Below are 7,476 nucleotides of genomic sequence, written 5' to 3'. Positions count from 1 at the left end.
AGTCCGATATCATTCTTCCATCAGCCCGCTGAGTGACCCTGTGCAAATATTTTCCCCAGTCTGGGCACTGGCTTCCAGCACTATCAAATGAGGATGATGGTACAGTGTGGAACCGGGCCAAAACCCCTGGTGTCCTTTTCACTCCCTTCTCTCATGCAAGATCTATCAGCACATCTGACAGTTTTTCCTAACTCTGATCCTAAATCTGACCCTTACCACCCTTTGGTTGCTGGTGCCAGTGCAAGCTACTGTCCTTACTCCACTAGACTCTTGAACCAACTCTCCTGACAGGGCTCCCAGCTTCCAATCTTGCCCACTCCTGTCTCCTCTTCCAGAGTAGACTGGTCTTTGTTCAAAGCCCTTCCATGGTTCCCCATCTCACTCAGGGCAAAAGCCAAAGTCCTTCCAATGACCTTGACCCAATCCCACCTTCTACTGTTTCAGCTCTCACCACCGTGACCTCTGCTTGTCCTTGAACATGCCAAGCACATTCTGACCTTGGTCTCTGTGGTTCCTTTCCCCTCTACCTGGAATTCTTCCCCCCAGTCATTCTCATGGCTCCTTTCTTCACTTCCTTCCGGTCTTTGTTCAGAAGACACTTTATATTAGAGATTCCTTTCCTCACCCTCCTCCTCCAGCACTCCCCATCTTCACTTACCATCATCCAATGTGCTTTGTATTTACTCATTTATTCCTCCTGCCTGACTAGAATGTAAGCTCCATGGACAGCTCACCTATGTTTTGACTGCTGCTGTATTTTGTTCACTGTCCACCTACAATAGGGTCTAGCTCATAACAGGTGCTCAGTAAATATTTGTTGGTGAGTCAGGGAACATAGGCTTGGGACTTAGCTCTAGCGATGATCCTTTCTAAGGCTTGGATTCCTCCCTTTAAAAAAGCTCCCAATTTTTTCCTTCCTTCCTAAAAATTTAACTTTTCCTGTGAAATGGTTAAATGGTACAGGAAACACATGATATAGAGAGCTGCCTGGCTGACAGTACAGAGGCCCTGTGGGTTAGGGCACTCAGCCCTGACACCTGAGTGACCGGCCACAAGGTTCCCTGCCCTTTAGTACCTGCCTCAGAAGTTTCCTGAAGGTTACACAACAGCCAAGTGGAAAGTGCTTCACACAGTGTTTTATACAGTAATAGTAACTGTTGTTGAGGGACTGGAGAAGGATTCTACTTCCTGGATTTGCTCTGGATCTGGACTCTGCCTCTTTTGTTTTGGGATAAACAGACCTGTCCTTATCTCCTCTGGGCAGTCCCTCTCCCACCAGGCTTCAGGAAGTCCTTAGATACAGCCTGCAGATAACCCTGCCTGCAGGCTGGGCTTGGGAAAGTGGTTGCTCAGTCATGCTGACCAGGGGAGTAGTGAGAAAAGGTAGGGTAAAGAGCCGAGACCCCACGGCTTCCCCTTGATTATTATGTTGATGCCCATGGCCAGTCAGAGGTGGACGACTTAGTCTGCCTAACTTCCATTCACCTTTCAGGTCTACCCACAGCTGGCTTACCCCCACCAGACGCTTGCCCCACACTGAACCTGCTCACCACCTCCCCCTCCTTCCTAGCTTGGTACTGCCCTTCAGCGACTCTTCCAATCCAGAGTGTCTGCCCGTTAGATTGTGAGCTGCATGGGGGCAGAGCTGTAATCTGTCTTGTTCACCGCTGTGGCCTCAGCACGTAGCACAGAGTCTGGCGTCTAAAAAGCGGTTAAAGAGTATGGATGGCGGGAGGACTGAATGGACTTTTCCACCTTGTAGATAAGCGAAGTGGTGTAGAAGAGAAAGTTCCCTTGGCAGACCCTCCCAGGTTACACCCAGGTCGCATCTCAGCACCCTGTGGCGATTTGCATGGCCCTCCTAAAGCCCGGCTAGGCCCGGCATTCATTTTATAATTGTCCTGAGGAGAAAAACAAAACAGACAATAGAGATCCGAGGCCTCATTTTCTCAGGCAAAGAGATTCCTACCTTGAATTTGAAATAAGGGGTGAGATTTCCCCAAAGGTGGAGGCATTATGGCCCCCACCCTCAAAACTGGGAACGGCCCAAAGGGCCCTTTAAAAAACAAATTTCTAGAGGAGGCAGTTTAAAAGTCCTTTGGAGCTTAGACCGAGAATCTTAGAAAGGTTTAAGTCTACCCTAGGAATTCCACTTCCAGAATTTGTCAAAGAAAAATCTTGAGATTGAGGGAGATTTTTGAGCACCTAAGCAATGTATGACTCCCATACAAAAATCAGAAAATTGGGATTCTCCTAGGAGTCCAACAATAGAGGGCTGTTTACATGAATGTGCAGATACAAGGATAGAAAACTAAAAGAATTGACTCCTCTCCCCATGGCTTCCAGCAAACTCGGAGCCAATTTGAAAACTAATCAATAATCTCTCCACTGCTCCATATGTTGGTGAGTTTGCACCCTACCTGGTCCTGATTTTTTTTTTTTAATCCTCCTACTTTAAGTGGCTCATTTCTTCAGCCGGTAACAGCCTCCCAATAGGGGGTTTTTGTCCAGTTCACTGCTCTGTCCCAGCACCCAGCATGATGCTCAGTGAAGACATGTTGCATGAATGGACAAATATATCCACAGGGTTGACTTCAAATCTTGGGCAATTTGGCAACTCCTACCCAAACGAAAGGTACCAACCCGGCAATTCCATTCTAAGACCGAGTAACGCCATTCTTAAGATACCTGTATACATGAATACCTGTGTATGTGAAAAGACAAGAAGCTAAATAGTGTCGATGCATATAGAAGTCCATGGTTTGAAGCAAAAATGTTAACAGAGAAGAAGTGTAGGCCACTCTAGAATGATCCTGAGAGCACATTTGAGAAGTTCCAATCTCAGTCTGGCTCCTAACCAGTGTGCGACCTCAAATAGAACCTTTCCTCTATCTGCCCCATCCCCCCCCCCCACAAAAAAACAAGGATAAGAGTTAAGACCTCCTGGGGGGCTTACTGAGAGGATTAAGGAAGAAAAATGCATGTAAATGCCCAGTATTTCTAGAGTTAGTACTCAGATATATTAAAATAGAAATTTATTTCCCTTGTGACAGGATGGGAACAAAGATCATTTAACTTCTTTTGACCCCTTTAAAAATATGTAAGTAAACTCAAATTTACGAAAGAGTTGCAAGAAAACCCGTATACTCTACCCAGAGTCAATAATTGTTAACCTTTACCATGTTTGTGCTATTTACTGCCTCTTTTTTTTTCTTGAACTATTTTATCCCCCTTTACCTTAAATACTTTCAGCATGTAACTCTAAAGAACAAAGACATTCTCCTACATAAGCAAAGTACAATTATAAATTCAGGAAAGCGAACATTGATACATTATTGTCTAGTTTACAGTCATGTTCAAATTTCATCAACTGTCCCAATAATGGGGTACCTGGGTGGCTCAGTCAGTTGAGCGTCTGCCTTTGGCTCAAGTTGTGATCGTGGGTTCCTGGGATCAAGCCCTGCTTGGCAGGAGAGTCTGCTTCTCTCTCTCCCTCTGCCTCTCTCCATTCATGCTCACTCTCTCTGCTCTCTCGCTCTCTCAAGTAAATAAATAAAATCTTTTTTTAAAAATTGCCCCAATAATGTCCTTTTTAAAAATTGTGATTAAAGGGGCACCTGGGGGGGCGCCTGGGTGGCTCAGTGGATTAAGCCGCTGCCTTCGGCTCAGGTCATGATCTCAGGGTCCTGGGATTGAGCCCCACATCTGGCTGGCTGCTCAGCAGGGAGCCTGCTTCCTCCTCGGTCTCTCTGCCTGCCTCTCTGCCTACTTGTGATCTCTGTCTGTCAAATAAATAAATAAAATCTTTTTTAAAAATTGTGGTTAATGGGGCGCCTGGGTGGCTCAGTGGGTTAAAGCCTCTGCCTTCGGCTCAGGTCATGATCTCAGGGTCCTGGGATCGAGCCCCGCATCGGGCTCTCTGCTCAGCAGGGACTCTGCTTTCCTTCCTCTCTCTCTGGCTGCCTCTCTGCCTACCTGTGATCTCTGTCTGTCAAATAAATAAATAAAAAATTAAAAAAAAATTGTGGTTAAAAAAACCCCACATAACATAATATTTACTATCTTAGCTATTTCCAAGCATACAGTTCAGTAGTGTTAAGCATATTCATGTTGTTGTGCCAATAATATATTCTCTGGCAATTGTTTACCTCCATCCAAGACCACACACTGCACTTAGTTATCTTGTCTTAGTTTCTTTTAATCTGGAACAATTCCCCAGACTTCTTTTGTTGATGACTTTTATGACATAGGTTTTTTTTTTTTTAAGATTTTATTTTATTTATTTGACAGAGAGAGAGATCATAAGTAGGCAGAGAGGCAGGCAGAGAGAGAGGAGGAAGCAGGCTCCCGGCGGAGCAGAGAGCCCGACGCGGGGCTCAATCTCAGGACCCTGAGATCATGACCTGAGCCGAAGGCAGCGGTTAATCCACTGAGCCACCCAGGCGCCCCTATGACATAGGTATTTTGAAAAGTGTAGGCCAACTGTAATTTTGCCTTTGTCTATGTGCTTTTATAACAAAGGAGCTAGTACTGAAGGTATGATGAGGGTAATAATAAATGGAAACATGAAAATGTCCATAGTATTATCCACCCCTGCCCCGTGTTTGGTGGGAGGAGGATCTGGAATCTATTCCTCCTGTTATAATGCCCTGGGGCAACATGCCGGATCCTGGGGGGGGGGGGGTGCGGTTTGATGGAAACGTTCTACATCTCATCTCAATCTCAATATATCATCTATGTCAGTATCTCGCTTTGCAAGATGAGATCTGTACATTGAGGTATCTATTATTTCTTACAACTGTACACGAATCTACAATTATCTCAAAATTAAACTCTTAATTTTTTTAAAATGTTTTTTGGCATTTCAGAGCTTGAAGGGTCAACCTTTCTCCGGGGAAGAACCTGGCCCCTTCGTGAAATTCCCAGCGGGAATCCTCGTGCTTGAGAAAGGACTTCTTAATGAGCTCCTTTCACTTGCAGGGGTGGGGGAAGGGGGGCCTCCTTTGCCCTCCACAGGGACATTTTAAAGTGAATGAAGGGAGCAAGGTCCCTCATTAAGGCTGAAATGGGAGCTGCTGGGGGCGGGGGTTCTCTAGAAAGGAGGCCTGGCCCCAGGTCTGCATTTCCTGCGACAAAGTTATCGCATTAAGAGTAATCACCGCTCCTTCCTTCATCCTAGAATGGACTGTGAAGAAAAACATTGGGAAGACCGTTTTTTTTACCCATTGTTTTTGTTAACTGCTAAGTTCTTAATAAAATTGAAAAACTGTAGAGACTTCAATAGGCAACCATGGGGATGAGTTACGGGCATTATACTTTCACTCAGTAGAATAGTATGCAGGGTCTTAGAAAAATGCTTGCAGAGCATTGATAGCTGAAGCCAAGAATGGCGTTGCCTGAGATCTTGAGGTTTTAGAGGATTTGGGATTGTCCTCAAGGTTGAGGAGTGCTGGTTTGGAAGGAGAGCAGGGTTGTCTTAAGAGCCTCATCCGGGGAGATGAACCTGCCACCAGACCCCTCTTCAGGGTGAAATGCTAATTTCTGGTTGTTCTCTGAGAGATCAGTCTTGGTCCCTACCTAGGAAGATTGGCCATTCTGTTGCAATTTATAAGCCAAATAGTCTGAACATAACATTCCTTAACCCTTCTAGGAATTTCTCATAAAGAAATAATCAGATGTGGGGGAAAAAATGTATACAGGGATGCTTATTGCCATATTCTTTCTATAAGAATGAAAAATTGGAATAATAATAAGCATTTATTGAGCACTGACCATGAGCCAGTTGCTGTGCTAAGTGGTTTATGAGCATTGTCTCATTTCATCCTTTCAAGTGGGTTCTATTATTGTCTCCGTTTTTACAAATGAAAAAAGAAATGGAGGCACAAAAAGCTAAGTAATTTGCCCAAGACAACATTATTAGTAAGTGAGAGAGACAGATGTGCAAATGACAGCAATAACACAATGCGATAAACATTAAAACAGAAATAATATAAGCGACAATAGGTAGACGGTGCCAAGTATTATCATTATACCTGTTGTCTGTTTGAAAGCTTCAGATAAAGCCTAGCACATGGTAAGCATCTAAAAATGGTTGTTATTATACACTTCAAACTCGAATGTGTCCGAGAGTCACCGTGTTAAAAATGCAGATCCTGAATCAGCAGGTCTGGGTGGGTGGGTGGTACACGTAGTCTACATTTCTAACAAATTCCCAGATGACGTCCATGTCCTTCAAGGACCACACTCTATCAGAGATTAAATAGGCTGGGGAAGGAGGAAAGCCCTGAATATGCCAAAACAAAACAAATCACAGAAGCCCCAAGGACCTGTGACATGGAAGAAAACTAGAAGGCTAGATAGTCGCTGTGTTACTACCGTGTTGAACAGCGGCTTCTAGTCAATTTCTTTCTCGTTCCCTCTTTCTGTCACATGGACTAATTCAGTTCCACAAATATTTATTGTGTGCTTCAGCACTAGTCACTATGGGAGCAAAAATGAATGAAAATCCAGTGGTTTCCTCAAGGAATTTTTTTTTAACAGAAAAGTTGTTCTTTCTTTTTTTTTCTTTCTCTCTCTTTTCTTTTTTTAAGATTTTATTTATTTGACAGAGAGATCACAAGTAGGCAGGCAGAGAGAGAGGGGGAAACAGGCTCCTCGCTGAGCAAAGAGCCCAGTCTCAGGATCCTGGGATCATGATCTCAGCCAAAGGCAGAGGCTTAACCCACTGAGCCACCCAGGTGCCCCAAGAAAATTTTTTAAAGGAGTTTTTTTTAAGTTACAAATAATTTAAAGGGGCGGCTGGGTGGCTCAGTGGGTTAAAGCCTCTGCCTTCAGCTCAGGTCATGATCCCAGGGTTCTGAGATCGAGGCCCACATTGGGCTCTCTGCTCTGCGGGAAGCCTGCTTCCTCCTCTCTCTCTGCCTTGCCTCTCTGCCTACTTGTGATCTGTGTCTGTCAAATAAATAAAATCTTTTAAAAAAATCTTTTAAAAAAATAAAAAAATAAACACACTTAAAAGGAGTGCATCTCATTTAAGTTATAACTCAACAAAGTTAATTTAACATTTAAAGATATAAATAAAGGAACACAATGCCCCAGCAGGAATCTTTCTTAAAAGTTTGAAAAAATTTTTAAATAAAAATTCCTGGATGGTGTGTCAAGGGGCCTGAATTCAGTCACTGTCAGTAACTTGAAGGTTTATTCTCTTCCGGACACCTTGGACTTGGAGAAGTGCTCTGCATGCATTTTCAAAGCACTTTGTACTTCTTTTTTTTTTTTTTAAGATTTTATTTATTTATTTGACAGACAGAAATCACAAGTAGGCAGAGAGGCAGGCAGAGAGAGAGGAGGAAGCAGGCTCTCCGTGGAGCAGAGAGCCCGATGCGGGGTTCGATCCCAGAACCCTGGGCAAAGCAAAAACCCTGGGCAAAGCCAAAAGCAGAGGCTTTAACCCACTGAGCCACCCAGGCGCCCCAG

Source organism: Meles meles, chromosome 16 (assembly GCF_922984935.1).
Source record: "Meles meles chromosome 16, mMelMel3.1 paternal haplotype, whole genome shotgun sequence".
NCBI lineage: Eukaryota > Metazoa > Chordata > Mammalia > Carnivora > Mustelidae > Meles > Meles meles.
Note: the sequence above shows the minus strand (reverse complement) of the source record.